Source organism: Molothrus aeneus, chromosome 1 (assembly GCF_037042795.1).
Source record: "Molothrus aeneus isolate 106 chromosome 1, BPBGC_Maene_1.0, whole genome shotgun sequence".
In the NCBI taxonomy this organism is placed as follows: Eukaryota; Metazoa; Chordata; class Aves; order Passeriformes; family Icteridae; genus Molothrus; species Molothrus aeneus.
In genome coordinates, this window is record NC_089646.1 from 16,683,146 (window position 1) to 16,701,935 (window position 18,790).

Here is an 18,790-nt window from a genome sequence, read left to right on the forward strand (position 1 = left end):
CAAGAGCTGCAGCAGATGCTGCAGTTGTCGAATCTAGTTGAGATTTAAGCATCTCTGGAGAGACTTAAATATTCTAACACTATTCAGTACAATCTGAGCCGCCAGTAGATTTTCCTGGATGTCTTCCATCCTGGATTCCACTTAAGCAAGGTTCCTAAGTATCCATCTAAGTTTCCAACCAAGTAATTGCTGCTAAGGATTGCTACTTCTTGCAAAGAAAGCTACTCCGTGTTTATTTCCATTACAAATAAGTAACTGGAAAGGACAAATGATTGGAGACTCAAAAGGGAATGAGAAATAAATAGCAGCCCTATCTACCTGCAGAATGAAAGGGTTTTCCCCCAAATATCAGTTACCCAATAGCTAAAACTTCAGAGAATCATAGGATATCCTGAGTTGGAAGGGATCTATCAGGATCACCAAGTCCAGCTCCTGCCTCTCCGCAGGACACCCCAAGAATCACACCATGTGCCTGAAAGCATGGTCCAAAGGCTTCTGGAACTCTGTCAAGCTTGGTGCTGGAGAGCCTCTTACAGTGCCCAGCAGCCCTCTGGGTGAAGAAACTTTTTCCAGATGTCCAGCCTAAGCCTCCCTGACTCAGCTTCATGCCTGCTCCTCATGTTCTGTCACTGATCACTAGAGTGAAGAGAGAGATCAATGCTTGATCCTCTGCTTCCCCTGATGAGGATGTTGAGGACCATGCTGAGGTCTCCCCTCAGTCTCTCTTCCAGGCTGAACAGACCAAGTGACCTCAGCCACTCCTTGTACAGATTCCCCTCCAGACCCTTCACCATCCTTGGTGGCCTTCTTTGGACACTCTCTAACAGCTCAATGTCCTTTTGGTACTGTGGCCCCCAGAACTGCCCCCAGCACTCGAGGTGAGGCTGCCCCAGTGCAGAGCAGAGCAGGACAATGCCCTCCATTGCCCAGCTGGCCATGCTGTGCCTGATGCCCCCCAGGACAGGGTTGGCCCTCCTGGCTGCCAGGGCACTGCTGGCTCAGGTTCACCTTGCCATGGACCAGGACCCCCAGGTCCCTTTCCACGGCACTGCTCTCCAGGCTCTCATTGCCCAGTCTCTACACACAGCCAGGGCTGCTCCATCCCAGGTGCAGAATCCAACACTTTCTCTTGTTAGAGTTTCAGAAAATTTGCCTGTATCACAACTGTGAGTCTCCTCAAGTTCTGCTCAAGATTTAAACTGCTGCCAGTTATGACAGGCATTCATCTTTGGAATCATGAAACTAGCTTTTAAATACTTACACATCATGTACTTCTTCTGGCTTTCTATGTCTCCTTCTTTCAGAGGATGTTGAAGGATGAAATATTAAATGTTGTACAGTAGCCCCAAGAGTTAAGGGTCCCACCCCAAGAAGGAGCACAGTAGCTGCCTAACAGTGAATGATTTTGAATGTGATCAGAGAGTTGGAAATTGAGAAGGGCCTCACAAACCACTGAAACAACTGGGGGGTTTGATTGGGTAGAAGGCAATGACGTGTGGCTCTTGGTCACTCTATTAGTGTTGACACCACAAAAGTAGTTTAAGCTCTCTGATGACTGCAAGCAGTGAGAGTCTCAGTTTTATGTTTTATCTAAAATATAGTGAGTGCCTTCCTCAGAAAAGGCCTCTCAGTATGGAACTGGGATGCTCATTTAGTCTGCTCTGTTGGTAGAGCCCAATCTAGCGCATCACCCATGCCATTGCCTAAGCTTGTTCTTTAGAGATTTTTCCAGTCACTCAGTAACTTGGATTAATTCTGCCTATTCTGCCTACATAGAGACTGCCTGTAATGTCCCTTGGTAACAAAGGAAGTGTATTCTGCTGCTGATATCAAGCAGTGTGCATGCAAAATGTATTACAGTAATCAAAGAAAATGTTATGGCTATGTTCTGCAAACTCTAGTATGTGCAAATGGAAAAACTGGTATAGCCTTTGGCTCTCTATGTTACACACATAAAACATAAAACAGATTAGCTTTTCTGACTGAATAATTTTGAGCATCTCTAATAAATAAAAAAAGATAAAAAGAAGACAAAACAATGGATGTACTCAAATAGTACAGAATAACAGATTATTTCTATATGTGTTTACACATATGTTATATTTTAATAACTAAATACAAATGTATTAGTCAGGAAAGCAGAGTCTAGAGGAGAAAATCCAACATTACACTTACCTGTCTGCTTCTATTTCAACATTCAATTTCACTCTCTCTCTAATAAAGATGTAAGATTGGGCTCCTAAGTCAAAACTCCCATTAAATAGAAAAGTCTTAATGATGAAAAACACAAAATTCAGCCCAAAGGAGTTGTTGTTCAGTTAGTTCATTTCTCAAGTTAAAGAATGACAAAAGAATGATCCAGTAGCTTTAGGTTAGCATTACTAGCTCTGCCTGTATCACAGCTGCTCCCTGCTGTTTTCTGGGTAGGGTATGGCTGTGGGCATGTTGCTGGTGCATTTCTGTGTAACTGTTGATTTAGTGTAACAGCACCCTGGAAGAATAAACAGGACATATGATAGTGGCTGAAGACAGCAAATCTACAGGACTACTGATAGAAAGGGTATTCACTTGAGTGTATTACCCCTAAGCCCCTGCTGAACTCACTGAAATAGGTTTTCTTGTGAACACAGCAGAAAGAGCCCAGCAAATTGATGAGCACAGCAAATTACAAGGACATGCTGTAAGCAGGTGAGAGACTGTCAAAAGCAAAGCAGGCAGAGAGGGGTGATTTGGAGCAGGGCACAGCCCACAGCCTTTAGGGAATTGAAGTCTGCTTGAGATCAGGATGGCAGGTGCACACATATGCGATATAAAACTCTGCTACTCAAAATCCTTTCCTCTCAGGTGTTATTATGCTGATATTGTCAATACAAAACAATGCTTCAATTAAAGAAATCTGTTCCTCCCTCTGTTCCTCACAGTTCCTGCCCAACTGAAAGGAAGAAGAGGACTGAAACCAAAGGCACTGCAGCATAAACCAAGAGTGAGAGGAGAGCAGAAATCTCTCCAGGTGGAGGGAGTACAATCCCCTCCCTGTAGATGGTCACCTGAGCCCAGGCTGCCTGGTGGTTCCCACTGCACAGGTATTGGCAGGGTGGTCTGGAGCAAATGAGGAGCTTTTCAGGCAGGAAAGGCTGGCACAGAATAGGGACAACTTAAACTTTAAGCTGGTAGACTGAGTTCAAGTCTCTTAAACTCTGGAATGTTTAACAAACTTACCAAAGGATGGCTGAAGAGACATAGAAGACAATAGAGTCGTTTCTGAACATGTGTAAGCATGTTGCACTTATTTCTCAAAAAATATACATCCTACTAAATTCATGTTTTCCCTATCTCAGCTATCACTGACCTACTATCTGCTACTGGATCTCTTTACTCTCATCTTCCCTGATGCAAAAGGAAACTCTGTATTCAGCAAGAGTTAGTACGTGTCTAGTATTTGAACTGGTCCAAATGGAATGTGCAACACCCACCCCACGCTCTATGGGTGGTTTTTTGTCAGCAGTTTCATCCAAAGGATAGGAAGGCAAAAAAATAATCCAAACCTCCTCCTCCCCCCGCCAAAAAAAAAAAAAAAAAACAAAAACCCAACAAAAACACCACAACCAAATATCAAACCAACCAAACAAAAGAAAAACAACTATAAAACCAGCCAGTCAAAAAGCCCAAAAACCAAAACAAAAAACCACAACAAAAAACTACAAACAGACAAACAGACCCCCCCAAAAGAAAAACCCCAAAACCAATGCCTGGAAAAAAGCCCAAACAAACCCAAAGCCTTCTTTGGAGAAGGCATGTCCAAGAGATTGTAACGAGTGTTCCTGGAGCCTGTTTTCCCAGAAGGATGGATAGTAAATAATTTAAGCCGTCAAGGGAAGAGGCCAGCTAAATCAGTCTGGATGGTAATACTCATATTAGAAAGCAGCCAAGAAACTATAGAAGATTATGATTAAGCACTTGATAAGAAATTTTGTATCCTTCATTATAAAAACAGACTTTGAAATAGCACTTTTCAAAAGTTGTTGTTAGGGTAAATTATTTTTAGACTGTATCTGTAAATTTTCATCTATTTTGAGGCCATTGCTTCTCCATCAGTGAAGATACCTCATCAGCAGAACACACATTCTCTCAGTTCTCAGAATTAGAGCGTCCAAAAAAAAGATTTAGATTGCAGTTGTTAGCAGTGCATGTATTTTTTCCTCTTTTACATTTTCCAGTTTTTCATATGAACAGTTACTATTCTTCTACTCAGATCCATTTCTTCTGCTAGGAGTATAAGACTTAAGATAAAAGGGCTCAGTATATTTTCATTTTCTGCAAATCACTTTGTTAAAAAGACTTGACTCTGACACATGACTTTAAACAGAGACATTCAAGTAATTTGTAGGAATTATAATCAGAGATACACATGAATTTCAAGAAGAAAATGTGCATTACAAATTCACAGTTTTGGTTCAGTGGTGCTCTGAGCATCCAGAAATAGCAGAGAGATCTTTGTACCCTGTGAGTTATGCAAACACCATGTACCTGCTCTGACCTCAGACACAACATACAATACCCGATTTAAAAAGTGACTAATATTATTTAAAATAAAAATATGGCTTTTGAACAGATTAAGAGTATTAATGCTATCATTTTTAACTAACTGGTTGCTTTGTTTGATTTTCCATTATTTTTACAGGCATTCTGCCAATAAATCACTAGAAATACAAAAGAGGCACACTAGAAACTGTACCAGTATGCATCTATTTTGCCACTGTGTAGCAAATAGGTATAATCCATCATCTCCAATACCCCTTTCAATAGTATCCTTCATATTTCAAATCATTTAATAGTCCAGCGACAGTCTAATTCTTTCCTTTGATTGCCAAGATGTTTTCAAAGGTAAGTTTTTTTACCCCAGTAGCACTTTCTGGATTCTCTACTAAAATAGCCTTTAGATCCAAAATACCTTCCCTTTTTTGGCCAGTTTGAGGAATGTTGGAAAGATCTGGAAAAGACATTTTCACTTTTCAGGTCTGTCCCAAAAATCTTCACAATCTTCCTGTCATTTCCTTTTTTAATCCATCTGACACTGGATCCTCATCAAATGCCTGAAAATATTTGGGTAAAATGTTTTGTCAGTGGCAACCTCAAGACAGCAGATTGTGGGCTGAGTTTTGTTTTTCCTCCTGTCAGGTTCTATTAATGGAAAAAGAGTATTTTTACTAGCAATAGGCCATGTATTTGATGGAGCTGGGTGCCATCATCCTTAGTGGGAAGAGCATGGAACAATCTCAGGATATTACTGCATCTTGAAATAATGTCAGTACTCCAGTATTGCAAAGTCTCCCTACTAGACTGTATGAATAATGCAAACCCCACTGCTTAGTACTAGGATAAACAAAGAGGGAAGAGCAAAAACAATTTAACAATGAAATATAATTTAATCATTCACAACATAGTCCATTTCACCACTTCAGCTCTCTCAGAGGCCCATAAATTGACCTGTTTCAAGCCTTCTGAGCAGGTTTATGCCAAGAAGAAAAGATGAGCCTGAATCTATTGTTCTAAACCTCTTTTCATAGTGTGGGATGGTTTAATCAAGTGTGTTTGTAACTGTGCCAGTGGTATGACTGCTTTGAAATGTTACATGTGTCTAACACTCGTGGTTCAACACCGATACCCAGGGGATGTATAATGCTAAATACTTGTCATTCTCTAAAGGAAAAGCAGACAAATTCAGGACAGTATGTGCTTCCCATCTGTGCCTTGGAGTGAAGCTGTTTTTCTCTATTAGCCATCAGCTTTCCTGTGCTTAATAATGCAATATATTTTGCTGTTCTTCACTTAGGCATGGTGATGATTGCAGCAAGCAAAAATTCAGTGAAAAAGGGAGACATTCACATTTGCTGCTGTGGTATTTCATGTAGCCTGCCTGCATATTTGTCGTGCTGCTGTCTAATGGGGATTTCACGAGGCAGCTCTTTCTAAATACTGTCCTGGAAAAATCCCATGTATCCTGTTTGTCAAGACCATTTCCTTTCTGCATCTGTACAGCATTGGTGACCCAACTGCAGCAACTGATGTTGATAGAGCAGCACAGTGTATAGTATTGATATAATATCCATTCAGTCCACAAATCCATATGCTTCTCACAAAGAGGCAGACAAAGGAAAGCACTGGGAATTGGTTTTGAAGTTACATAAGTGGTCTGACAAGAGCTTTACTGAATAAATTGCCCCTTTCAAGAAGGATGAGCTTGCAGCGCTTCTATTATCAGAAAGCAACCTATTCAAGAAGGCAAGAAGTTCAGCAGCACCAGAAAAAAACATTTGAAAAGAAAAACAGGAATGGAAAATATTGCTGGTTGCCATGTGGAATAGTATTACTTTGAAGACTGACACATTTTTACCTCGCACTTGTAAGCTAGAAGCTTTAGATTTAATCTTAGATTTTCCATTTTGAATTCCATACTGTCTGTTAAAAAAAAAAAAAAAAGAAAAAGAAAACAACAACAACAAAAAAACTCCACAAGCCAACAAACCAAATCCTTCCCCTAAAATAAAACTTAATGTTATAGAAACTCAGGGTCCTCATAACTCCTCCACAGATATTACAGTATTCTTCCTAATATTTGTGTGCTATCATCCCTTCCCTCATGTCATCACTAACCAGCCTCTTACCTATTAAATTATAGCACACTTAAAAGGAATCACTAGAAATATGTGTTTTACATTAACCAAGCACTTCACACATTGCCTGAGCAAGATCTTCACAGCAGGATCTGCTCAAGGTTTTACACCACCCTTGGCAAGCAAAAAATCGCTGACCTTTTAACCAGCTACAGCTAGTTCCCCAGGGCCCAGTTTTTCCCCCAAATGCACCCTCGGTATCGCAGGTGCCTGTGACACAGCCCTTGAAACAGCCACTCCGGCTTTCAGCGCTGCAGAATCACGGGATCGTTTCGGCTGGGAGGGAGACACCCCTAGGACCATCAAGCGGCAGCCAAACGTGCTCCCAACCCTATCAGCAGCGATCACGGTCCCCAGCGTGGCCGCCACTGAGCCCGGCGCACGAGCCCCTCCTCCACGCCGGTGCCGGTGCCGGTGCCCGTGCCCGTGCCGGTGCCCGTGCCGGTGCCCGTGCCCGTGCCCGTGCCGGTGCCCGTGCCGGTGCCCGTGCCCGTGCCGGTGCCCGTGCCCGTGCCCCTCCCGGCCCTTCCCGGCCCCTGCCCGCCCCTGCCGGCCGCCGCCGCCGCCTCCTGCCGGGAGTGGAGCCGGGAACGCGGCCTGCGCGCGCCCCCTGCTGTGCACTGCCGGTACTGCAGCGAAACTGCCTGCCCCGCGGGAGCGCCGGGAATGAGCCCGGAATGCGCCGGGAATGAGCTCGGATTATGCCGGGAATGCGGCCGGGATTGAGCTGGGAATGCGGCCGGGATTGAGCCCAGATTGCGCCGGGATTGAGCCCGGATTGCGCCGGGAATGAGCTCGGATTGGGCCCGGATTACGCCGGGAATGAGCCCGGATTGGGCCCGGATTGCACCGGGAATAAACCTAGATTGGGCCCGGATTGCGCCGGGAATGAGCCCGGATTGCGCCGGGATTGTGGCCGGATTGCCCCAGGAAGGTGAGCGCGGATTCAGGGGATGTTGTCGGAAAGAGCCCTCCGTTTTTGAGTGGGCAAACTCACTGTTAGAGGACTCTGTATGCAGGGTTATTGTATATGGTATTTTCATGCCCAGAGAAGGGTGACGAGGGTGGGGAAGCACAATGGTTTGGAGCACAGATCTGCTGAAGAACAACTGATGGAGCTGGGGGGGTTCAGCCTGGAGAAAAGGAGGCTCGTGGAGACCCGATAAATTGCTCTCTACAGCTGCCTGAAAGGAGGGTGCAGCACCTGCGGATCAGCCTCTTCTCCTGGGTGAAGAGCAACAGGAGAAGAGGAAACAGCCCTCAGCCTCAGGGGAGGTTTAGATTGGATATAAGGAAAAATGTCTTCACTGAAAGCGTGGTCGGGAGCTGGAGCAGGCTACCCGTGGAAGTGATGGAATCACCATTCCTGGAGGTGTACAAAGGCATAGAGACGTGGCACCTGGGGACACTGTTAGTGGTGAGCGTGGCAGTGCTGGGTTCATGGTTGAACTCAATGATCTTAGAGGTCTTTTCCAACTTCTGTTCTGTAACACTGGATCACCCACAGGATAGATGTGGATTTAAAGACCTGATTTGAAACCTGCCCATTTCCAGTCCCAGCATCACCAGAAACAATATTAAAAGTCATTACTCAGAATTTAGCTTTCTGATATTCATGTCTTTGATTTGACTTTCAAGAATTCAGTGTAAGTACTAGAAAATTATTCTGTTCCAAAAATTGAAATTCACATGTATTCTTTACAATTAAAAAACTCAGGCCCTTAAGAAAAAAGTGAAGCAAAAAAATTATATGTCTTCATGTATATGTGATAAAAGCGTGAATAATATCTACTTGAAATTCACAACTAATGGTTGTTTAATGAACTATAACCTGTGTCATATAGATGTTGAAACATTAACTTGCAAGTTCAAAAATTAGTATCAGATTTGGAAACTTCTACTGCACCCTTAATGAGAACATATTCAAAGTGCTTGAAGGAAATACAAAGATTTAAAACATTGTCCACCTCATGCTTTCTTTCCATGTCTTCTGACTGCTTCCATTTTCAGAATAAATATGAACTCTCTCTCTCTATATATATGTGTGTTTCTGGAATCTCGAATTAAGGAAACTTCCCTGTTGGCACTCCTTTTCCAGTGCCAGAAACAGAGACAATAGATCCTGTTCCATACCCTTTCCACCCTCTCCTCACAGCAGCTAATATGGACACTCACAAAGCATTTGATAACCTTGCAGATTTGACCAGACACTTGAAAAGAGCAAGAGAAAAAAAGGGGGAAGAAGGTAACAGTGTTCGGGAAGGGCACCAGAGAGGACTCTGGAAATGGAATTATTCTCCTCCACAGCAATAAAGTAAAGGGAAGCTGTACCCTTTCACAGCTCTTTTTTGATACGCATTTTGGAACATGATTTAGAATAAACTAAATTACTAAATTGGGGCCCAAAAGGAAGGCCCCACCTGTGATATCTCCAGTGCTGTAGTCTGGCAGACATTCAGAAAAACACCTGCAAGGAAGCAATTCCTGCAAGCAATCAAGCTGACTGCATTGTCAGAGGCACTGCTGTTTCCTTTCTCTGTGGGCAGATGAGAATGGGAATCACAACCTCCTCCTAAGTTCTCAAAGCAGGAAAGGAAATGAAGTGAAGCCTAGTTGGATAAATTATTTTACTTCAATGCATGCTTCTGATTACTTATGTCTCTCTCAGCTCTGCATCCTGACTTTGAATTCAAAGATGTGATAGTGGCAATGTTTGAGGTGCCACAGTTACCAATCTGTGCAAGTGAGCAACAAATGGCACCTTTACCAGGTGAGTTAGGAAGGCAGGGTGATGGAGATGTCTGAAGCAGAGAAAGATTCCTATTTTCAGAATTTCAGATCTTTGTGTGGCACTGATAATTCCTTTTCAGCTGCCTGAAAATTGCCATTTAAAATGAAAAAGCACCTTAGGCATTCCAGCCTGTAAATTTGGTGACTAATTTAATCCCAAGAAATCACTATACAATTTAGCTAACTGGAAATTGGTAGGAAAATTGCAAAAGGAAAATCCTTTTGACTTTGAGAGAAAGCATGAATCATAAGAGAGAGCCAGGAATTATGAGAAGAGAACCTGAAGGAGATTGGTTATAGAAGAAAAAGGACATGAAGGTAATCTGAGAAGAAACTACCATCTAATGGCACCTTCCCCAAAGAAAGGTTTTAAAATGAAAATAAATACATGATGTTTAACTAGGACTCTCCGCTAAGTGAGTGCTGCCAAACAACAGACAACCAGTTTCTTTTCTAAGAAGACTAGGAAGCTTTTTCTCAAACAGCTAAAAGAAAGCCCAGAAAATTTGCCATTGATGATTTCTTAACATTTAATCACTTTAAGATAATTTGTAGTCGTTATTTAATTCAGCCTCCTGTTCATTCCTCTTGGAACAGGGACAGTTTTGTTTAGTTTTGAGAGCCTTAATATAACTGCTGAGGTGACTTTAGCCTCAAGCAAGTCAGGTCACTTGAGCTTAATTCAAAATTTAACAAACAGCAAAGGAGTCAGAATGATACATGAAGGTAAATGGGAATGGACAGTTCTCTGCTTCTAGGTCCTGGGACTTTGCTAAATCATAAAACACTTGAAAATGGCACATGTTTTTCTCTAAGTATTATAACTCTGCTGTTGAAGATATCTGCCAAAGAAACCTGCATATTAACCATAACAACAAGTTATGTATATTTTCCTGGGGGTTAAAATTTTCCTATCTTCCCTGTCCCTTCATTGTATATTACTGCTAATTACTCTTATCAGAACATAGGCTTGAAAGGGATAACCCCTCTCAGAGATGAATAAAAGACAACTTATTTGCTTGCTTCTTTTCTACCACCTACACCTCCCAATGGCTTGCATTTCTGTGTGCATGCTTAATGGAAATCTGTAAGGGTAGAGTTCATAGGTATAAATCACGTTTCTGGTGATCACACGGTGTTCCAACATGGGAATATCTCCTTGTGTAAACGCCTATGTAGGCATATGAAGAGAGCAGTGATATTTAAATCTGGCCTGAGAAACTGGCCCTTCAACCTTCTCTCTCATTCCTTTGGAGACCAGCAAAGAAAAACTGCCCCTAGTAGATTAGTAAATATTAGTTGCTGCATGTCTCCAGAATTTTTGCTGTCTTTAGACTAAGAGTTGGAATGTCTTTTTTCCATGTAAAAGGATGAGCAGCCAATGGGCTGAAAAATAACAGCTCTCTTTGTACAGGAGTAGGTAACAGAGAGAGCAGAATACCTTACTTGATGTGTCCTTACAGGCACTTTGTAAACATCACCAAGTGATGCTTACAAAGCATAATCAAGTAAAAGTACTACTTTTATAATTATTTTCTGATGAATTGTAATGGCAAGAAGCCAGGCATTGCCATGACTAGTGCCCAAACTGTGAATTCTCCCTGATGCCAGGAAAAACTCCTGTGGATTTGGGTCAAGTCCTGTGATGGGATTTGTGCCTGAAATTAAACTAGCCATTCTATTTCTATTTCATTTTCTATATTTCTATTAATCACAGGCTATGGCAAGCTGTTTATGGACTCTCATCCAACCATGCTACTGTGGCTTAGGCCTTGAAGTGTTTTGCTGCTTGTGACTGCTGAGGAGAAATGTATTGCAAAATCCTCAGATGATCAGCTCACAGGAGCATTTCCTTGTCACATACACTGGTACTGAACTGACTACATCTGGTTTAATTTGCACTTCCAGCAACCCTGGTACAAAGCTACACGAGGACAAAAATAAGGCTCTTGACTTAATTTAAGGAGATTTATTTTTTTAAAATAACTTTAATTAAGTCAAGATAGGAAATTCTTACTCCTAAGTGAATGCTCATGCGTAAACTTGGACTGAAGTATGTGCAGCTGTGGAGGAAAAACAGATCCAGTTACTCTTGGAAAATAAGACAGTGTCAGAAACCCACTTCTTGCACCTTTGCTAACAATCTCCATGAGCCTTGCTTTCCTAGTGTAGGAGTGTACTGGGGGGACTTCAGGCACTGTGGCATGGAATGGGAGAGGACATTTGAATACAGTGAAGCTGAGCTGTTTCTGTGGCTGCTGTTCTCAGCATCCCCCTGCACCCAGCTGAATCTCTCTGTGTCAGCCTGGGGCACCAGCTCTGTGGGGATTTCAACTCACAGTGTGGCTCCCATGGTGCTGATTTGCCCTGTCTCAGCTGTCACCTGGAGCTCATGCAAGTTCATGCACTGAATTAGCTGGAATGCCTTTGGGATACAATTCTTGAGAGACCCTGTCCTGCCAGTAGACTGGATTATCTGAGAAACATCTCCTTAGCTGGCAGCAAAGTGCATTTATTTCATCAGCTTAGTGTGATCAGGATCTGTCAGCTTTGAGAGATCTGCTCTGCAAATAAATGACTTAGGCACCAGGAACTAGCCAGGGGAAAGCCAGAAGTCATTGTCCCAAAACATTTGCTCTTCTTACAGTAAATCTCACAAAGGATTGAATGTTCCTGTCAGGGAGAGACGGATGTGTGTGTGTATTTCTAACACTGTTCTTGTGCCTGACTACGCCCAAGTATGCAAAGCAGCTCAGCAGCATGCTAAAAGAAGGATGCACTGAAAGCTTTGCAAGGATGTATCTTCCTTGTCTCTTGCCCTTTGGCATGTAGAAGCACAGGCAGACACTCAGTGAGGCTGAATGAAGGATTAAATGGTTTTGCCAGTACAAACATACATCTCTAAGTCGTTTCTGGCTTAGAGCCCAAGTCAGTTTGGCATGACTGAAAACATTACTTACAAATTTACCACTGTGTTTGGAAAGCTGAGAGTTGTAGCTTTTGAGAGGTATTGGCACAGTGCTTAATAACAGCAGAGCCCTTAACAATATGGCAGGATTAGGACTGACAATAACAAGAAGCCAGAAGAATGCTCAATCCACACAGGCTTATGTGAGGAAAATTTTAAGTAGCAACTGGTTAAAAGTGTTGCTTACAGAGTCATTTTAAAGCCTGAAGGATGAGAGAAAAATGCATGTTTCCTCCCTGTGCTGGACCCAGCCTTCTCAAGCAGACAGCAGCATGTTCATTCCTTGATGAGCTGATGTGGAAAGTTCTCTGATTTCAGTTTAACTTGGCAGTGATTTAGGTCCTTTCCTTCAAAGCAGAAGAATCAAAGCCATTAATTGGACATCTAAGGTCATTATGCACTCCTCTTTCTATCTGAAACTAGACTTATGTCCTCACCAAAGCAAATTCCAAATATTTCCATGACCATCAGAAAGTAGGATATTTAGAAGTTTTCCATGCATGTCTTCTGTTTTGCTTTGTGAACTGACTGCAGGGAGGAGAATCAGTGGTTTCTCTTTTTTTCTTATGTATTGCCAAAGGGAGTGTTTTGCTCTGCTTTTCAGAAAATGAGGAAATTCTAAAAATTTCACCTTGTCATTGGGTAAAAGAAGACAGGTCCTCTCACACTTTTTTTTTTTTTGTAATCTGCTTTACAGTTAAAAAAATATCAATTTCTGTTGCTTTTGCTAACTGTGCAGTAAGTGTATTTGTTACTTTGAAGTGTCAGGATGAACATCTGGTTTTGGTGCTCATTAGTCAGGCAAGTTGGGAAGCTCTGAATGTTTTGCCAAAACATTAACCCAGCTCTGAATTTATAACTAATATCAGGAAAATCACTAGGGGAATGTGTAAGCATGTGTAGACTGTGTAACAGTCAAGGTCAATTCTTACATGATAATTTTTACTTTATTAATTTTAACAATGTGGTTCACAGACAGCTGCTTCCAGTTCATAGGAAAATATTTATATCAATGAGCAGCTTTAAAAATATGCAGCTCAAATTATTTCATAATGAATGTACATCACTGAAATAATTTTGGGAAATAGAAACGTATTTTGGAACTGAGTCAAGAGCAAGTGATAGATATGAAACAAACCAAATTGCCTCAAAGCTTTAAGACACCAAAAAGAGATCTTCAGACCTTCAAAAGAGCCACATAAAGAAAGAACCAAAGTATTCCATTAGAACAGACAGAAATACAGCAAAGAGGGAAGTACCAAGAAGCAGTGTACTGCATCAGGAAAGGCTTTCTTCACTCTAAGTCTAACGAAGCACTGAAGCAGTTACTTAAGGGTGCTGTGGAATTGTCATTGCTGGAATATTTCAAGGATCAAGCTAAACAATTTTTTGCCAAGAAAGGTTTTGGGAGACTCCTTCCTACTTTCGATTATCTCTTAGCATGTTTTCTTTGATCAATATGATGGACAGAAATAAAATCCTTAAACAATTCTCTCCTAGCTTCCTACACACTGTCCAGAGCTAACTGCTTCTCCTTAGAGGTTTCATAGTTGTAAGCCTCTCTCAGGTTTCAATATTGTTTTTGCCTCCCTGGTTTTGATGTTTCCAACCCAAGCCAGCATTTCAGTATTCACTTTTCATCTGACCGCTGCAGTTATGACTGTTACCATAAACTTGAGCCAGCAGATAAAGTTCTGCCAAGGCTTCAGCAACAAATAAACATGGCAATTGAAAACAGCAAATGAGCCTTATGGAAAGAAAAAAGGGAAAAAGAGGAACCAAGCAGGCTGCTGGCTGCTGAAATTTTTCAGAAACTGTTTCCTGGAGCTGGCATCTCATCATCCTCCTGTCCAGCTCACAGGCTCCCAGGCTGGTTCTGGTGCAAGGGAGAGGTGCAGAACTGTCAGGCCATGGCAGGAGCCAAGCGAGGAATGTGGCAGGGACAGCTCATCCAGCATGGCCTGGCCTCTGTAGGAAATGAACTTGAATGACTAAAAATGTTTTATGTGGTATCTGTCTCCTGCAGCCCATTGCTCAGCTCCCAGGGAGAAAGAGGAACATCTGAGGAGAGCTGGGTAACATGGGGAGATTGAGGGCACTCATGGGGCCAGAATTGAAGACTTTGCGGGTTCAAAGATTTTAAGCCACTGCAGTAGTGCAGGGATCTCCTGTGGTCAGTGGAAACAAGGCACCCTGGGGATGGGGCACGATGGGCAGAGGGCTTCCTGCTGCACTTGGCCCTGCCCAGCTGCACAGCTTAGGGGTGTCAGCCTCGGGAAGTGCTCACAGGCAGGAGGCACCACTGCTGAGAAATGGCTCTGGGACTGGGAGCTCCCCACTGAAAAGCTTGCTGGAGAAGCTTGCTGCCTTTAGAATACAAGCACATCTCCATGCCATGACCAACGGAGATGTGTCCCTTAAGTTTCACAGGGCAGACCCCATCACACCAAGCTACCCTTTGCCTAAAACATCCTAGTTTGCTTCTTCTCAGCCACTGTTCGTATTGTCAAGTCTAGCCAGGCCGTAAGTTTCTGGTATATGCTGGTGCCCAAACTGTGAATTCTCCCTGATCCCAGGAAAAACTGTGGATTTGGGTCAAGTCCTGTGATGGAATTTGTGTCTGAAGTTAAACTAGCCATTGTATTTCTAGTTCTATTTCTATTTCATTTTCTGTATTTCTATTAATCACAGGCCATGGCAAACTCTTTATGGATTCTGCACTTGTACACTGTATGTACAGGAGTAGGTAGCAGAGAGAGCAGAATACCTTATTTGATGTGTTTTTACAAGCACTTTGGATCACAAATATGATTTTTATAATTATTTTATGATAAACCGTAATGGCAAGAAGCCAGGCATTGCCATGAGTTTCTTGTGATCAAATGGGTACTGGGGAACCGGCACTGGGACACTGAGGAAAAGAGCAAACAATGGGCAGATGGTACAGATGGGCTGCCAGTCTGGATTACACACCAGATCAAACAGGTTTGTGATATCCAGTGTCAGTGCATGAGGAGTAGTAATCCTTATTTTCTGCAGAGTGTCTGTTACATATCACATAACCCTGAGGATGTGTTTACTCACTTTTTCCCTCTTATTTCTGTGCTATTGCTTGCCTAAAACCAACCAACACAGCCTCATTTTATTTTATGCATTGCTCAGTGACCTCCTTTGCAGAAGTAGTAACCCCAGCCAGTAAGGAATCCACTTCTATTTGTTTAAATTCAGGGGGTTTTCCCATAGTTTCTGGTAGTGAAGTCAAGCTATGGAACACATCTCGGACATTTAAAAAAAGAAGAGAGAGATTTCTTCTGCTAAGCACTAAAACCAAAATCACCAAAAAACTTCACATTTCTATGGGCAGGTAACTTGGCAAGTCTGGAGAAAGCAATTGATTTCCTGCATTCAGTTGCTCAGCTGTGTTTTCTATTGCCAGTTTGAGACATTTGTTTTGGTAGTGGCACTACACAATCCCCCATTTCTCCATTCTTTTCACATTAGACCCTCTCTGTGTTGGCCAGCTCCAAATCCTTCTCTACCAGAAAATTGACTCTTTTGGCCTCATGTGACTCCAAGATACTTGCTTTACTGAGACACATACTACCCTGAGCAAGGCACAGTTCTCTTCCAGCTGAAACCCCTGAAGCCACTAGTTGTCACTCTGTACATGAAACTCTCACATTGCAGCTGCAGGGCTTGGAGTGTCAGTCACGCATAAGGAGTATAACTTAGACATATTTATATGGTTGATTTACTTATATTCAGATCAGCATCTCTCTTCCTCTGCACTTTTTTCTAAACTGGAAGCTTGACTCACAGGGAATTGATAAGAGTCCTTGGTTTAAGAGGAAAGCATGGCTCTATTCCAGATTATGCATCTCCTTCAAATAGTCTCTGAACCATACTGGCTTTACTTTCCTAAAACTGCTTGTTTGGGTTTACCAGAAACAGTGTTCTGCATGATGAAATCCATGGTCTCTTCCATATTTTGTCTGCCAGACTTCAGGCTGTCATAACAAATTGGGGGAGTACATTCTAGGAAATACACAATTGATATACACTGCAAATGATGTGACTGGGAGATTACTGGCCTCAAAGACTTTCTAGAGTACAGCTCTTCAAATCCACTTCATGGTTTTTTCTAGGATAAGATTTCTTTTTCCTTTTTTTTTTGTGAGTTTGCATTGAGGGTGCTAGCCTTTGCAAAAACTATCCATGAAAATTATACAAGAACAGGTCAGGTGTATCTTCCAGAGTCACATGCTGTTGTCAAAATTATCAAAATTAACACTGCAGATGTAAAAACAGCAGCCTGTCTGCTCTGTGAGGTGTGTCAGCTATTCTTATCTCTGCTAGGGATTGGAGTTATTTCCCTACAATTTCTCTGGTTAACTAGTTTATTTGATAACCAGTTCTGAACTGATGAAATCCCTTTTATGCTCACACTGGGAACACACAGATGAAGAGCCATGCGAACACTTTATTGCATTTTTAGAGTGGGAAACCTGAATAGCAGCTAATATCTGCTATTTTTCATCTGAATACCATAGAACCAGGGAGTGTTTTCACTAAAATCCAGGATCAAGACTTGTTCCAGGCTTAAATCCTGACTACATTGTCCATCCACATCACTGGCAGCACCAGGATCAGTAATCCTGGAGGGACTCCAGTTTCTCCTGAATAAGGTGTATTTATATTCTTATTCCAGTTGTTTTTAAGACAGTCTTCTGTGCTCAGAATTGATTTAGTCTGTCCTGATAGATATTGTCCACAGACACTGCGAACAGGATTTAGCTTCTCAGGAGAGCAGGTGTGAGTTTTAGGTCTATCTAAAGGCCTCCTCCAACTCAAACTATTCTTCTATACATTTCCTAGAAACTTCTTAAAAGTTTCCTTCCACTTTGGACAAAAGAGATGTAAAAAGATATAGATATTTTTTCATTAAATCCACTCTGTGATTAGTAAACACATCCAAAACAAGCATAAGCATCTCCCCTGTATAGAACAAATACTTTGCAATTAATCTAGTGTACTATTCTTGCTCTGTTTCATTTCTCTTTGGAATCCCAGGGATGCTAACAGGGAGTCTCTAGGACAATGTTATTTGAGTATAATTGGGTGAGTAGCTGTGGAAGTACCTTTCTTAGATACCATTTATGAAGAAGGTTTGATGTTAAATTTATACTACACGGTAGGATTTAATGCTACTAGCACGTCCTGTAGGAAAATTTAATTTAAAATTTAATTTAAAATGCTGATTCCTGCTTAATCAAAGGCACTTGTAACTTCTTCTGTGTAACACGAAGTACTGTCTTCACTGTAGATTTAACTAGAATGATCTGGCCTGACCTGAAGGGACTGACAGAAGAGGATCCCTGTTCAAAGCTGTAGATAATTCTGTAGATAGATTCACCTCTTCATGAATTTCAGGTGGTATATAAATTCACAGGTAATGACAGTGTGCAATATAGCAAACTATATTCTGTGTTTGACTTCAACACAAAGCATTTGCTGTTACGTTCACAATAGAAAATGTCTTCTTACAAGTATGAAAATTATTTATTATAGTAAGATTTAAAAATGAATACAATGCTCTGGTTTTTAATCGTAATACATTTTAAAGTATACTGGAACTTCTAGAATTGGATCCCTATTACATAAATATCATTAAATTTTTCCATCTGTGGGCTCTCCTTTCAAAAGTGTGAGGTAGGTCTCACAGGAAGAAAATAAGAGCATATGTTTGGATTAGGAAAATTTAAACTAGGGGAGTGAATGAAGGACAAAAACAATAAAATAAGAAGAAATTACACTTGAGCTTATGCATTTTAAACTCTTCTACTATTCCTGTTTATTTCGGTTTTCATAAAATGATTAATACAATTTAAAATCCAGTTGATTTACTGTATGCTTAGCACATGGTACATTTTTATTATTTTTGAAAACATAAGGAAAAAATCAAGTTTCCTTATTGATAAGAAACCTTAAAATTCACAACATTTAAAGGACTTTCAAAAAAATGCTGGTGTTTATAAACATTGCATAAACAAATTACTTGATAAATGATTCGTTTTCATAACATTAAAAAAAAGAAAAACATATAAAGAATACAACATTGCCAAAATAATCTTAGGCTGCTTTAAATGTATATTCATAATGTAGAGGTGCAAACATTAACAACCCAAACAATTGACTGAAATTAACACAGCTAGCAGAATAATGGCAGAAGAACCTGGTATGGGTTTTTCTGAGTCAGTGCAGATGAGTACATTCAGCATCACCAGACATTCTGCAATTACACATTCTGACATGCTGCAAAGGGCCTGAGTATTGTCAAAGTTACACAATTCCTGTTTGG